Genomic DNA, 16091 nt, shown 5'->3' on the forward strand with positions numbered 1-16091 from the left:
AGATTTAATTCCCTCAGCCTCCATCTGCCCACTGTAGGACTCCAGGCAAGTCCCTTAAACCAGGCAGTGCTCCCTGGCTGACTCTGAAAAAGGTCCTTGTGCATTAGTGCTCTACAAAAGTTAAACAAATACAAATAAATAACCAGAATGAATGAATGAATAAAGATGTACGACTCCCATCCTGCCAGAATATCCGTCCTTTTCACTGCTCTCTCCTACTTTTACACCATGCACTGATACAAATGTTAATGCATGAATGTATGGACCAGCTGTAGATGTCTGTCACAGCTAACACTGCACCATTAGCAGTTTGTATGATCACATATACTTGTGTATCTTGCCGTATGCATATTCCAGCTCTATTGTGGAAGTCTGTCAGACCTGCCCCTGTAACTCCTAGCTCCTACTGCAAGCTTCTAGGCTTCCAGTAAGAGACAAGTCCATTACCTGAACCCAGAACATATCTGTTACTGACAGAAATGCTCCAAGTAGCCACAATAGACAGAATTTTGATACTGCCAACAAAGCTTTTTTTTTAATCCCTGAAATTTTTCTGAAGGTATTTTGCAACATTTCTTAAATGTTACTCATCTGTAGAAATTTTTAAAGATGATTTTATTCCACCACAGAAGTATACTTTTCCTTGTACTAGCACAGTACTTTAGTTTGTCAAAGAATTGAAAGGTAATATTTTTATACCGCATCTGTAAATCCTCTAAACTCACAGCTTTGTGTCCAACCAAGAATTAAGCAAACCTGTGTGAAATTATTTGGATACTTGAACTTAATGTTCTACACATTCTCCTGTTCTCTTCAGGAGAACACCATAAACTCCATCAATGACTTGATCAGCACAGTAGCATGGCTCTTGCAGGTGGAGAACTTAATGGTTTTTAATGTACTTACTGACTGGAAAGTCTTCCAGATCTTTCTCCTGCTTTATGGTCACTTCTTGCTTTACATCACTGAGGGTTTCTGGAATTTCTTCCTTGATATTAAGAGGGAATGTAATCACTTCTTCATTTACATCATCATCATCATCAGACAGCTGTACAATATTCAGTCTCAAATGTTCACATTCTGCTGAGCTACTGCATCCTGCACCTGTACCATAAAATACACAAGGAGGACAAAAAATGGAGTGACAGCACCAAGAATTAGACACAAATCAGTTTTAAAAACTGAATTGCTGAGACAAACAATGACAGCTCAGTACAGTGTAAGACAAGAATGTAAAATAAAACAGGATTGAAGCTTTTTATTTTCAACATGCTTAAGTTTAGTCAGATGGGAATGCATGCATTTTGCAGAGTATCAAGTAGAAAATACAAAGGCAAAAATAAGTTAATTAATAATGGCAAAATATTTCTCAATAATTTGTTTTACTTGAATAATTTAAGTATTACATGACAGCATTAATGCCTGCTAAAACTGGATTTAAGATTTCATATTTGTAGTCTGTTCATAAACTACGTGACCATAATAGCCCTTTTCCTGTCTCACCTAAATATTCTTCATTAGATTGTGTTCTGCTTTCTTGCACATGTACATGAATCACTGTAATCTGTTCTCTTTGACCTGCTCGACAGCTGGAGCTACATGCACTTCTGCTTTGATGTCCTTATTTCGCCTGTCCCACAGTGCATCCTACCACCTGTCTCAGGTACTTCATCACCGCTAGCTTCATTAACTGCTCTACCTTCACTGTCCAGATTTTTGTAACATTCAGCAGTAATGGTCACACCATTGTTTTGTACATGTTACTTTTTAGTTTCACTAGCATTCCTTTGTCACACACACCGATGGCTGCGGCCCCTCCGATTCTAAATTTGACCTCCGCATTCAGACTTCCCTTCATCTCAACAAACCATCCCAGATACTTGAAGCTGTTAAAAGGGAAAATACTAAAACAGGTTATCTGAATTTTCAGTTTCTTCTGATTTCCCCCATTTGCTACCATTAAAACGGTCTTATCTGTACTCAGTTTCATCGCATGTGCCTTCAGTTTTGTATTCCGTTCCCCTATCATTTGATGAAGTTCTTGTTCACAGTCTGCCTGTAATGCTACATCCTCTGCATCCAGCAGTTTCATTGATCTGTCCCCTTTGACCTGTCTGCTAATGTAGTACATCAGCAGCATGAACAGCAGTGGACTTAGTACACTCAGTCACATTAGGGACCCCTCTGTGATTCTACATGTTCATACTTGTGCCACTGGGTCCTTGTTGATATTCTGCATTAACTGTATCAGTACTCCTGAACTGTGAACCATTAAAGACTATACAAATCTACTTTCTTGGATCTTGTCACATGTTTTCTCTAAGTGTAGAACTGCCCAGTCCGACTCTTTCCTCATCTCTAGTTTCTTCTCAACTACCTGTTACACTGCAGATATCAAGTATGTTGTGCTGCATCCAGATCTGAATCTAAACTAGTAATTTCCATCTTACTTTCTACTACTCTGCATATTTATCAGCACTTCCCTACAGTGGGACAGGAGTTTGAAACCCCTCTACTGCCACAGTTCTGAATGTCCCCTTTGTTGTTGTATACTGCCACCACTTATTGTCCAGTCACCAGAGGTACACCCTTCTCTCCATACTGCTATTGGTGCTCTCTCTGAAGCCACTTCTCCCCTAACTTACCCAGCATCTTGATCTCATTTGAGCCTGCTGCTTTCCCCAGACTTCATTTTCCTCAGTGCGGCTCGTACTTCTTTTAAGGCTGGCTCTTCTTTCTTTTTCATTGTACGCTATGTCAGCGTCAGTATAGCTTCTGTGAGGTTTTCTTCATTTAGAAGCTGCTGGAATTACTCCTTCCATCTGTCTCTGACATAACTACAGAAATGTCTGGGAGCATCACTGAGCTGTAATGAATTAAGCAGTGCTGTTCTCTCTTCTTCTCTCTGTGCCTTAGCTGAAAATTTGCACCAACAATGTTAAGACTATGTCTTGGTCTTTGCTGGACTGATATGCTCTAATAAATGTGTTAGGTGGCTGCTGCCCTTTCCCCTCTTCAAGGTTAGGAAGTGGCATAGCTGTAAATCTACTTATTTACTGGTTCTTCTCACGATGACAAAAGAATGTCAAAAGAATTACCTTCTTCCCATTGCATTCACAGCTCTTTAAAGTGGAGAAAATATTTTCCTATTAACATGATGTGTTAAATGGAGAATAACAACTGGATGTACTAACTTCCCAAATAAGTAATAGGATACTGTTTCTTATTTAATTTTATTTATTTTATTTTACATTTGTTTACTGGGATGGTCCAACTGGACACAGGTCAATTTTCAGCGGAGGCCTGCGGAGAAAAGCTCCACAGTAAGTTCAAAAAATGAGCAAAGCATTACAAGTTGATATGCAACAACAAGCAAGTACACAGTTAGTAAAATAATTAAACAATATGAAAAAAATATATAAGCTAATATGAAGCAACAAGAGATATATATGCAGAAATAAACATAGTTAAACATGAAGTAATTATACAATTTCATTCAGTAGTAAAAGTTTCCTAAAACTGAAGCAGATACTACATTAGATGTTATAGGAAGTCAGTATTCAGAGTGGTAAAACAGAGCAAATTGTGTAATGCATGGACATAACCAGGTATTCATTAAGTGTGATTTAAGCAAGTTTTTTAAATGAGTAGTAGTAGAGGCAGAAATCAGAGCAGAAGGGAAGTTATTCCAGTTTTTAGCTATGGTATGAGAGAATAGAGCTTTCCCTGCCATGTTGTTAGTCCTTGAGATACAGAGGAGAGATTTGTAGATAGAGCAGAGAGGACAATTTGTTTTATAGTGGGTGAGAAGTTGGCTTAGTGCTGGGGTTTTGTCAGGATGTCTTACAATATTACAGGCAATAATAGCTGGTGATAACTTAATTAATAGCTTGGGAAGTTCTAGCCATTGTAATTCTTTTAAACCCTGGCAGTGGTGGGTTCTGAAGGTGGAGTTGTTAGCAAACTTGGTGATCTTATAACATGACTCAAGTCTGGCAAGGTCAAGTTTCTGACCTGGATAAGAATTGATGCAGCATACATTAGAGTGGACAATAGGAGGGTTTGAGCTAGGGTAATCCATGCTAGATTTAAGAAGAATTTCCTGTGTCTATATAGTGTTCCCATTTTTTATGGATCTTTTTTACAGTTTGCGAAATATGGACATCAAAGAGTAGATTTTTGTCAATTTCTACACCTAGGAGTTTGGTGTCGTCAGAGAGAGAAATGATAGTACCATTAAAGGAGGAGATAGTGAAGGATACATGGGTGGGCATGGTTTTGTTGGGGGTGAAAAGTAGCAATTTAATTTTGTTAGGGTTTAGGATAAGTTGGATCTGAGTAATCCAACTTTCCACAGAGCTAAAAGATTCCTGAGTGAGTTTGTGTACAGTGGCTAGTGAAGGAGCAGAGCAGATGAGAGTTGAATCGTCCGCATACTGTATGAGTGAAGCATACTGTGTGGTGGTATGGAGATTGTTGGTGAATATGGAGAAAAGAAGTGGGCCTAATACTGAGCCTAGTGGTACACCTATGGTCGTTGGAAGTAAGGGGAACAGTGCGCCTTGACATTGGACAGATTGCTGTATCTGACAGATAGCTTTTAAACCTGGCTATAGAGATAGGGGAAAAGATAGGGAGGCTAGGGTGTCTAGTAGTAAGGAATGTGAGACCATGTCAAATGCTTTGGAGAGGTCTAAGACTATTGCAGATACAAAGCGGTTGTTATTTCTGTGTTGGTTGACTACAGTAGTAAAGGAGTGCAGAGCAGCTGTTGTGCCATGGTGTTTCCGGAAGCCATGTTGTGTGTGGGAGAGGAGATTGTGTAAGTTTAGGAAATGCATAACTTGAGAGTGAATACATTCCTCGAGTACTTTAGGCAAGGCAGATAGAATGGTGATGAGGCGATAGTTTGAGTATCCGTACGAATTTCCACCTCTGTGAAATGGAATAATATATGATACCTTCTATAGTTGTGGGATATATGCTTCCTGCATTGAGTGGTTGATAAGAATAGAAATAGGGTAAGATAAGGATTCAGCAGCTATTTTTAGGAAGTTGGCTGGTAGACTGTCAACGGCAGGGGTGGCGGGTTTCAGTTTTAGGAGGAGTTTTTTAATTCTGGAGGTAGTAACAGGTGAGAGAGTAAAAGACGGGATTGCGTCAGGGCATTTGGGTGGGCTAAATATAGGGTTATTTTTGGATAGTTGGGAGGATAGAGTTAGGATCAATTCTGTGAAACGGTGATTAAATTGGGAGGCTAGGTCCTTAGTATTATTGGTAGAGTTGGGAGCAAGAGTGGTAGTTTTGTCTGGTTTTAAAAGAGAGTTGATAGCATGCCAAAACTGTTGGGTATCTTTTGAGTGTTTATTTTGGATACCAAGGAAATAATTTTGTTTATCAAGTTTGGTTGGTCTCTTTGCCTGATTTCTAAGATGCTGGTAATTTTCTTTGGCTAGGCTAGTATTATCCCTCTTCTCTAGATTTTAGCTGGGCTCTAGTATCCCTACTTAGCCTTGGTGCATAGTTTGCCTTGGCTGTAATTTTCCTAATGGGTGTGACTGTACTGAGGACTTGGTAAGAGTACTGTTAAAGTAGTCAACGGCCTGGTCTAAGTCTAGGGTTTGTAAGTTACTACGTTTTAGAATACTGTTAAACTCATGTACATTTAGTTTACGATCGTCTCTAACATGTCTAAAAACAATGGGCTTGGCAATGTTGAAATTATCATTATGAAAGCACATGGTCTTTGCAGTGTCTTAGCCATACATCATGTGCCTCAGTCTAAGACATGTCCCTAACAGCACAATACCACTCATGAATCCATACCTTCTACTGAGGATCGACACCGACAGTACCTCCAAAAAGCATGTACCACCTGCCCAGGATGGGCATGCTCATCCTGTCAGTGCCATCAAGCCCCCAAGCTGCTAATTAAACTCAGGTCCCCTGGGCTACAGTCAGGGCTTTATCTCTCCATACCAGCAGTGCTTTGTCCCTGGCTTTAAAAGTACAGGGAACTGACTGTTACTGCTAATAATTTTAGTTCAGGTTTTGTTCCATGTTTAGCATTTACTGTTGCAGGCGTCACTGACACTGCATCAGGTTTTATTTGCAAATTAAATTTTCCTACCAAATTTCCTAAGGTTATAAATAAACCAGCATATTCATATGGAATATCTTGCATACTATGCAAGATATCTCAATGGCTATGTGACTTATTCACATGCAGTCTGTACCTTAACATTTTGAATTTCATTTTACCCTGCTTAGCATCTCACAAAACACATGAAGTAAAATATCAGGAGAATTAATTTGAGTTCTACAAGATGATAAATAATTTTGCACTCTATTTTTAAACCTACATGTCAACAATTTTTCACTCATTGGTGCCATCGGGAAGCTAGCAAAGGTTAACTATGAGCATAGTTTTAATCTCAGAGCCAACCACACCTCTCAAGTGTACTTCATTATGAGGAACATACCTCATTTGGGGTCTTAAAAAGCTGATGTTCCTCGAAGTTCCACACTGAAAGGGTCTGTCACACATTCAGTGTTAGGAACTTTTTTAACTGATATCCATGGTAAATAGAAATGAATCATATTAATTCATTAAAAGATCTTTTTTATAAATAAAACCAGCATGCTTTAATGACCTTTGACCTTTCTAGTTGAAGTTGTTAGTAAGCCATTAGCATGTGTTCCACATTTTGCCCATTTGTTCTACATTATGGACGCCAGTGTTCCTCATTTTGGCGATGGAAGGTTGAGAGCTATGGAGCCATCTAGCTATAAAGCTGTAAAGGTGTATTCAGAAAAACATTACACTCTACACCTGTGTCTCATTTAAATTCTATATTCTCTCCACTACTTCTCAACATTTCTTATAAAGAAAATGATCTGCATCCTTATGTCAATGTTTCAGCTGCCTCCAAGGCATTTTCAGATTTCATAATACCATCTCTTTTCACCTCTACAGAGCCAACAAATTCCTCATTTTCATATTTCTGCTCAACATGCACCTTCTTTTGAACACGTACTTTTACTTTTACACATCCTAGCAAAATGCCCTTTTGCAGCACAGATTTGGCAAACTCAAACCAAGAATTCTCTAGACCGGTTTACCACATGACATGCAATGACTACACCTAGCCCATTAGCAATAAAGCTATATACCCCATATATATAAAAATGGGTCTAGATCATGAAATCGAACTTCCAAATATCGAACACCATAAATTCAAACTTGGAAGATCGAATTTGGATAACATTGAAACGTCAAAACAATGATTTTTTTTCCCAGGGCAAAAATTTGCTGTTACGAAAAACACACACATAATACAATCACACCAAACACCTTCAAAACCTACACTAAACCTAACATACACCACTATCTATGCTCTATCCTTAATCCAGCCCTAACCCTAAAGTCCGTTACTACCACACACTTACCTGACCCGAGCCCAAACCCTAAAGTCAGTCACTACTGCACACTTACCTGACCCGCGCTCTAACCCTAAAGTCTGTCACTATCGCACACTTACCTGACCACGCCCTAACCCTAAAGTCTTTCACTATCGCACACTTACCTGACCTGTGTCCTAACCCTAAAGTCCGTCACTACCTGTTCGTACACTTACCTTGACCTGATCCAAAAATGTCGAAGCCGCAGAAACGGCCAACCGAATTCTTTCTCTGGGAAAAAAATCGGGTTTCCGTGGCTTCGACATTCTCAACTTTCAAACTACCAAGTTCGACCTTCCAGTATTCAGTGTTCTTAACGTTCAATTTCACAATAGAAACCCTATAAAAACTTACACAAGGGGTTAGAATCACAGTTGCCTTCCATACTGTGAACCCAATGTATTAGAGACTGCATTTTATATGAAGTACTGTCTGGTGTCCATTTCAGGCAAACAGTCTCACTTCTGACAGTATGCAGTCAATGCACTGTAGTGTGAAATGAATAGGGTACAGAGCAATAACTCGTTATATTGTTTGCTTTAATGTACACTTACCATCACAAGGAAAGAAACTACACTTAAGGGTGTTTTAGTAGGTAAGGTACACATTAGGATGGCACTGTACATCTCACAGTTAAACACAGCACTAGAAGTACTGGGGAGGAGTTTACATTACTTAGGGAAGCACAGTGTTACAGGCTGTCTCCATGTGTTATACAGTGCAGATGAAATTCTTAGGGATTACATTATCTATAGGCTACACAGCAACACAGGCTAGGAATCCATGTGTTAAGACAGAAGGCACATAGAAAGTGGGATCACCTGTATTCTGACCAAGGACTGCAGAGCAACACTGTGTACAATCCTGCAGAAATAGCTGGCAAGGGTGTCCTGTGATTATATTAACAGTGTAAAACAAGGCAGCATTCTTAATCCTATACTATTTTAGTGCCTGCACTCAAACACAGCATTTGACGGCATGTATTAATGCTGCTAGCTCTACTACATATTAGTAAGCAAAGTAATTCAAGAAGTAAATGAAATACATTGTGATTATTACTCATTGCTGTACACCACTGTTCCTGTGCATCTCATCTTGTCTTCTTACTCCAATATCCTAAAAGTTGAGAATTCGACCATGTTACATGGTTTTGTTGGTTTGCACTGGTGTAAGGGCATCCAACTTGCCCTTATGAGAGGGGTCAGAGTGCAGTTGTATTACAATAATAGTGTCGGCTTATACATGGGATTTAACAGACCATTAACTTAATTTTGTTTGTTCGTGTACTAATTCCCTCAGCTCTCATTTGCCTACTGGGTGACTCTGAGCAAGTCACTTAATGGTTAGACATTGTTCTCGGGTTGCCCCTGAAATGGAAATGTGTGTCCAGACTGCCTACTTGGTTAACAAAGGGTACTGGTTCTGTTACTACTGCTGTTGCTGTTATTATTATACAGTATGGACTTGGGAACAAGGAAGGTATATAACCAACTGGGTTCTGAATTTCAGAACATTAACACAGCTTATGGCGTTTACACATTTTTTACATTCTATAAAAAAAAAACAATTTAGTGTACATATTTCCTGTCTTTAACAAAGACTGTTTTAAATTCCAAATAAACACTTGCAAATTACTGTGTATAATGAGTGAATTGTACATCTGTAATTCCAAACTGCAATCTTAGGCAAGTGCCAACATAGTGTATACACTGTGTACCAAGAACTTATGAACTGCTGTTATGTATCAATACAGGTTTATAAGTTATTACCAAGCAATCAGTTGCAATTTTACTTCTTTCTTCTAACTGTAAGAGTCGGAGTAAACAGCCAGGGGTGAATTTACGGGTGCACATGTACTCATCATGTTTAATTTTAAAGAGAGGTGGGGAGCTACTTTGCCTTTTGATTTGGAGTGAGAGCTTGTTACATAGATCAGGGAGCCAGGAAGTTATCTCACATGATTAAGGCTATGAGTTGTTAATGAACTGCTTCCTGTTGTGCAGAGTTTGGTTCCTTCAGCCTCTATTTGCCTATGGTGTCACTGTGAGCAAGTCACTTAAACAAACAATAGTCCTGGACTAAGTTTAGAAAAAAAGTCAATGTGGACGAGTGCTCTACCTCTGTTGACAAAGATAAAATAAATACAAATAAAATCTTTTGGGAAATATTTGTATCATGCCAACATGGAGTACTGATGGCATTTCCACTTTTTCAGAAGTGCAAGAGGTTAAGCAGTGCAATACATTTCATATCCCTGTATGCCAAGCAGAGGTAGCTGTGCAACAGTGTACAGGAGATGGGAGTAAACTAATAGGACTCTTAGTTGCCCTATGCAGCTTAAGGACCTCATATGTGGGTAACTCTTGGTTAGGAAGCATTATGGTCTTTCAAGTTGGTCATTGTGTTAGAATAGGTAAATGCCAAAGGGGCACTGTGTTCTACTATGGTCTTAACTAGGAATATGTAGGGTAGTATAAGAAATTCCCTGTATCAAGATATGTCCATAGTACTTAGCTGGGCTAGGGAGAATAATTTCCTAACAGCTGACACATGGTGGCTACATGACAACTCATGTACTTAGGCTCTTTGTATATTATTTGTAAAGTAAATGCAGGGGAGTTCTTGTTTCCCCAAAAACACCATACTGCATTCTTAACATTCAGCACAAGCCCCTGGTTATGAGACCAGTTACTAGTGCAGTTTAGACAATTTAGACTATCAGTTGTAGAGTTTGCAATCATTATTAAACTTTGTCAGCCTCAGACCCTTGACAACAGCTTGGGGCATCAAAAAAAGTATACACTGAAGAGGAAATGACCCAGTAAAGAGCACTGTTGTATGTCACTAGAGATTATTTTTTTGAAGAAAGTGTGCCACCAACTCTCACTGTGGGTTCTGTCAGTGAGCCAATTTGATTTCCAACCACAGGAATTAATGTTTAGGTGGGTAAAGTTTTCAAAAATATCAGCATATGAAATATTTGTCAAAGCTAGATCCAGGAAGGCAGTATGACTTGCAGGCGGCTATCCATTGCTTCAGTCATCTTTCACAGCAGTCCACAGGATATGGCAGACAGCACCAATCCTTTACAAAGCCAAACCAATCTGGGTTGAGGGACAACAGACTATCAATATCATTATTTACGAGTTTCGTTATAATATCCTCCTCCATATTATAAAATTACTGGCAAGACTAATTGCTCTATAACTCCCAGGGCCGGTTGTAGGGGCACCTCATCTTTGAGCACATACCCAGTGGGAAGAATGCGACTAGAAAGGTTTAGAAGGAAATCAGTGAGGTTATATTTATGCTAAGAGAACACCTGTCAGGATGTCAGGACACACAGAGCTATTGTTTTTGGGATTGGAGAGAGAATTTAAAGCCTGCTCAGAAGTACTTTTGGCTGGAGGTGGGGACTGTGGATTAAGAGGGGGAAGTGTATGCAGCAACAGGACAGGAGAAATTCGAGGTTACAATCAGTGTCCCACTGGGTTGTCCTAGGTCATTACTTGTTTAGATTGTATCTTTAAAATCTATCTTTTTCAGCTGAGGTGTTCTATAGTCTGTATGCAGATGACTTGAAATTGGATAAACTGATTACTTGCATTACAGATATGGCATATCTGCAAAAGAACTTGACTAAATTGACCATGCGGGCAGAGGAGAATAACATGCTGAAAAATACATCAAAAACTAAGCATATCAGATTTGGAGGACATAAACTGAAAGGTGAACATTTAATATAGCACACAGTGATTGAAACTGTAAACTCATTTAAAGATCTGGGCATATGGGTAAGATCCAGCTTAGAGTTTCTCTAATCATGTCAACCAATTGGTTAATGGTAGTTATATAACTATAGGTTGTATAAAAAGATTTATAAAGTCTAGGAAATCAGAAATGATGAAGTCATTGTTTGTTAGTTACATTAGACACAAGCTTGAGTAAGGAATAACAATACAGAAAGCTTTTAAGAAAGCAGACATGAGTAAACTGGAAAGAGTACAGCAAAAATATACCAAGGACATCCATGGATGTGAAAATGTAAGTTATGAAAGACCAAAATATATGAACTTGTACAGTGTCTCATACAGATATTTAAGAGGAGACCTTACTCAGGTATACAAGGCATTTAGACACAGCTACCTCACCGAATATTTAGGGTTATCAAAAAGTAGTAGGGAATCGACACACAACTATGTAGAAAATTCTATGGAAATGCAGGTATAAACAACCCCTGAATGCTCCAGAGGTGGGCAATCAGGCCTCCTTTCAGGAGTGCTGGTAGGATCTGTCAGAAAAGGTATCTCTACATCCTTGGTTCTGCAGGCCACCTCTGTTGCATGGACAGTACCTTCCATTAGAGTTCCCCCCTCTGCCTATGAGGGAACTATTTCCATGTGGATCTTGGAAGGAACTCTGGTACATTTTGAACCACATTTTTCAACCACCCTGTTGATTCCTGGAAATGTTCCATTAAGGGGTCGAAAAATGTACACCCACAACAGACAGGGTTTTACCTTCCTGCTTACACCTGGATAGTGCATCTTTAACCTTGGGGCCAAATAGTGAACTTCCGTCGAAAGAAGCACTGACGAAGGAAGACTCAATGTGCTACATGAAATCACACAGGTGCCATCCAGGCATGCCTCCTAATGGAAATGCCTGAATCCACCACCTTTGAGGTACATTCATCTGCATGTAAGACAGGCCTCATGGACAAATTCAAAATGGACTGTAGGGTAGCCAACTGTGAGGCAATAGAACTTTCTGCCTCAGAAGTAACAGTCTCAGAGAGAGATTTGATGAGTTCTTTAATCAAATCCCTCTGAAGGCTTGTAAAATGTGCCAAACAGTTCAGAGATCAAAGTGCAAAGGTTGCTGAAGCATACACACACTTCTCAAATCTATACATCACCCTAGACACCTTGTTAGGAGGATTAACAGAGGAACTTTGTTCCACAAGTTCCTTCTTTGTGGCCACCGCTATGACCAAACCATCTACAGGTACTTCCACACTCCAAAACTCATTATCTTTGGGCGGTGCCAGAATCCTGCTTGATCTTTTGTGGGATCAGCTCAAAGGAGTCAGGTTCCTTCTACACCACCAAGAGATCAAAATCAATGAGCTCTTCAGCAGGCAGAGTCATCTAGGCAGTAGATGGGCCAGACCTAAAGGCTTCCAGGAATACCAATTCCTCTTGGTAGAGGTGGTCAGTAGACCAACTACCTTTTTGTTTTAGGATTTCTAGGATGTCTCCAAAGAAGACATCATCGGGTAGTGATCTTGTGGACCCTCCACTCTCACTGAAATCAGCATCTTCCATGACAGACTCCTGAGGGGAGTACAAGTGCCTCCTTCCGTTTACACTTTCTCTTCCTAGGGACTTTTTCAGTAGGGTGTTCTGGAGAAGTATCGGAAGTAATCAAAATACCCTGAGGGGTATCCTGGAGACTTTGAGCTTGCTGTCCTTGTGGAGTAGGATGTTGAGGCACTTGATGTAAAGACAAGTGGGTTTGGGAAGTGGGAGCTGAGAAAGGTAGATGCGTCCTCTTGGAGCAGAGAAAACTCTCTCCACTACCTCAAAGACAGAACACCTCAGGGAGGAAGAAGCCAATGGCTCCTAGGAAACATGCTTCCAAACCATCGACCCCCTCCAACCTGAAGGCTAAATGCTTGAAGCGGGGATCAGAGCCGAGCTGTCTAGGGTCGAGCCTCCAAGGGGCAGAGATGGCTCTGACAATCTCGGAGACAACTCTAACACCCTGGATCTGGCACCAACCCTATGGCTCCAAGAGTTATCTGGCTCTGACTCACTTGCAGCTGGTCCACACAGAGATGGTACAAGAGTAAAAGATACGACAAATTGATATGGACAGATCTGGGATTATTGGCTTCAACTTCTCCAAAATCTAAGGTTGGATTGGAGTAGGAGGCAAAACTGGTGGAATAGTACTTATGAAGGTCTCTGGACCAGATGAGGTAGGAGCCAGGAGAGACCCCATTTGTATTTGTGTGGACAGATATTTCCTCATCACATCATCTTCAGTCAAGCTTCTTGAGGATCAAAGAGATGTTGCAATGGAGGAGATCCTGGACTGGTGTCATCTCTCCATGAACAGGGATGGGAGGAACAGGATGCAGAGATGACTTGCATCTGGTCAAAGGAAGATCCTTCAGATCTAAGGTAGTCGGATCTGGCAAAGCAGATTTGGCTGCTGAAACTGCAGGATCCGAGTGTTTAGCCTTTGGATGCGATGAAGTCGGATCCAATAGTTTAGGTAGTTTTTGAGGTGGTTCTGCACCAGTAGCAGAGCTCAGAGCAGAAGATTTGGAAGAGTCCAAAGGACACTTCTTTCTCTCTTTTTTGTTCATTTTCTTCGGGGGGATTGCATGTCAGGTACTGTCTGAAAAGAAGTGAAAGGTAGCAAACCCTTCAAAATAAGCTTATTTTTCCTATCCGCCAAGGTATATGGATTAAAGGCCTTACAGATATCACAGGACACATTCAAATGAGCGGGATCTAGACAGTAGACACACAAATTATGTGCATCTGACAATGGTATCTTGTGGCCACAGGCCTTGCATTTTTTTAAATCCTGATGTTTTTCAGCCATTCTAATACTATGTATCCAAAAGTTAAACTCTTAAGAGAAAGGGAAAGCTTTTTTTAAAGAAAGAAACAAAAGGGAAAAAAGTTACAAACAATGGTAACAGAGACTACCGCTACGGTATAACAGGAAAGAAAAGTAAGAAAATACAAACAACGGTAGTAAAAGTTACACTAAAAAGTGTGGAAGGGGTAAGACAGGGCTATTATAGAACAAAGATAAAAGGAGACGTATACTAAATCTGCTTTTTCTACTCAGAAATATAACAAAGCTCAAGAGCTAGTAGCAAACACATCTGTCCATGAAGCTGGCAAATGACATCTGAGACATGGTAGGGGATTAATGCATTATGGGTAGGAGTGGGGCTGGAGAGCTTTCAGTGTTCCACAAGCAGTCTAAAATGGCAGAGTTGGATCCGAACCCAATTGTTCAGGAATAAATGAAAAATGACATCAGATCAGTAATTTCTTTGGGAAATGATATATCCATTCCCCTTCGTAAGTTTGATTTGTAGCCTTTGTTTTTTTACAATCTGAAGCAACTGCTGTTCCTGAACATACATTGTAAATAATTTTCTTACTAATGTTGTTGAATCAATATTATTCCAGTTGGTTTCTGGTAAATTTAAGTCCCCAGCCACTGTTATTCTTCCTTCCTGTGTTTCATGCAAGAAATGTATGGATTTTTCTAGGTCATAAGCATCTGACTTTGGTGGTCTATACACTCCAACAATTGTTATATGTTCCAGGGTTGCCTTGGCTGTCACAGGTAACATAAGTACTACACGACTGTGCATCACTGAATATGTAATAATCACAAATCTCATAACAATTTTTAATCCTTATCGTAACACCTCCACCTGATCTTTTGTTAGAATGCCTGTTACAGTAAAAAAATTTCTAGACTGACAGAACTTGTTTCCAGTCACTGTTATTTAATAATTTTTCATGAATAATAACACCAGTCCTGTGGTACAGTAGCACATATTCCAATAAAAAAATATTACTCGTGCTCATAGCATTAACTACCATCAAATATGCATTAAATGTTGGTGTGAATTGTTACAATTTTCAGCCTGACAAAAATCCTGCCTTCTGTTGTTAAATATTGCAAAATATCTGCAGCAAAAATTATCTTCCATGTTCTTGACAAGTACATGCAATCCTGTCTAAATACGTGTGCCCACGATTAGGCTTGGATGCCCTACACATTTTCATTTTTAAAACGGGACATTTTTTTCACGTAGGTATTTACCCAAAAAATTATTTTCATTCACGGTACCCTAACTCTCCTTTCTATAAGTGATCTGTGAAAAATACATCCTAAATCCAGTACAAGCTATGCTATCTAAGATGGATGCATGTTCCCTACTAACAGTCAGAGAGACTTTGTGGATGACATCATCTGTACCAACATGAATAAAAACAGATCTATACTTCCTAACATTATGCTGTTCTAAGGCCTTTCTCATACCCTCTATCTTTGCACCTGGCAAGCATAACACTACTTGATGTTCATTTTCTTCTCTGCAAAAGTATAATTTCCTCAAATAATTAAATCTCCAATTCCATGAATATCTTTACTGACTAGAATTGAAGAATCTTCAACTTCTAGCTCAGTAATATCTGCTCTATCAATTGTTAGAGGTGAATGATCCTCGTCACCATTGGTCTTGGTAATCCCACTGTTTTCATTGCTTATTGCATTTGCAAGCATACAGTTCCCATCCAGCTGGCTTTATACAGCCACAGATTAAGCCATGCTGTCAACTTCTTTCTCCTCTTTTTTTTCCTACTGTAATGTTGATTTCTTCCTTATGACCTGCCCCTTGCCTCTTTTTCTGCACACTCTTTTGGAAAAATTATGCCTTTTTCTGTGGACTGAATGTTTTCTGGTAGAAACATGTAGTCATTGCCTTTAATCTGTGTGTGACATAACAAACCACTGTAGTTTTAATATGTATTTTCTTTGCTTCTTAGACATTAACCAGTTTCTTTTTATTCCTTTTAATATGTTTG

At 39.5% G+C, this 16091-nt stretch overlaps 1 long non-coding RNA gene across 1 annotated transcript in view; it reads right to left on the reverse strand.

Moving 5' to 3' along the window:
• Positions 1-909: 909 nt before the first annotated feature.
• LOC122813691 overlaps positions 910-16091 on the reverse strand; it is an 88590-nt gene continuing 73408 nt past the window's right edge. Inside the window, exon 3 of the long non-coding RNA XR_006366721.1 lies at positions 910-1104. This is a non-coding gene — a long non-coding RNA (uncharacterized LOC122813691). The remainder of the gene's footprint in view (positions 1105-16091) is intronic.

This window comes from Protopterus annectens, chromosome 1.part1 (assembly GCF_019279795.1).
Source record: "Protopterus annectens isolate FY-2018-M chromosome 1.part1, PAN1.0, whole genome shotgun sequence".
Classification (NCBI taxonomy): Eukaryota; Metazoa; Chordata; order Ceratodontiformes; family Protopteridae; genus Protopterus; species Protopterus annectens.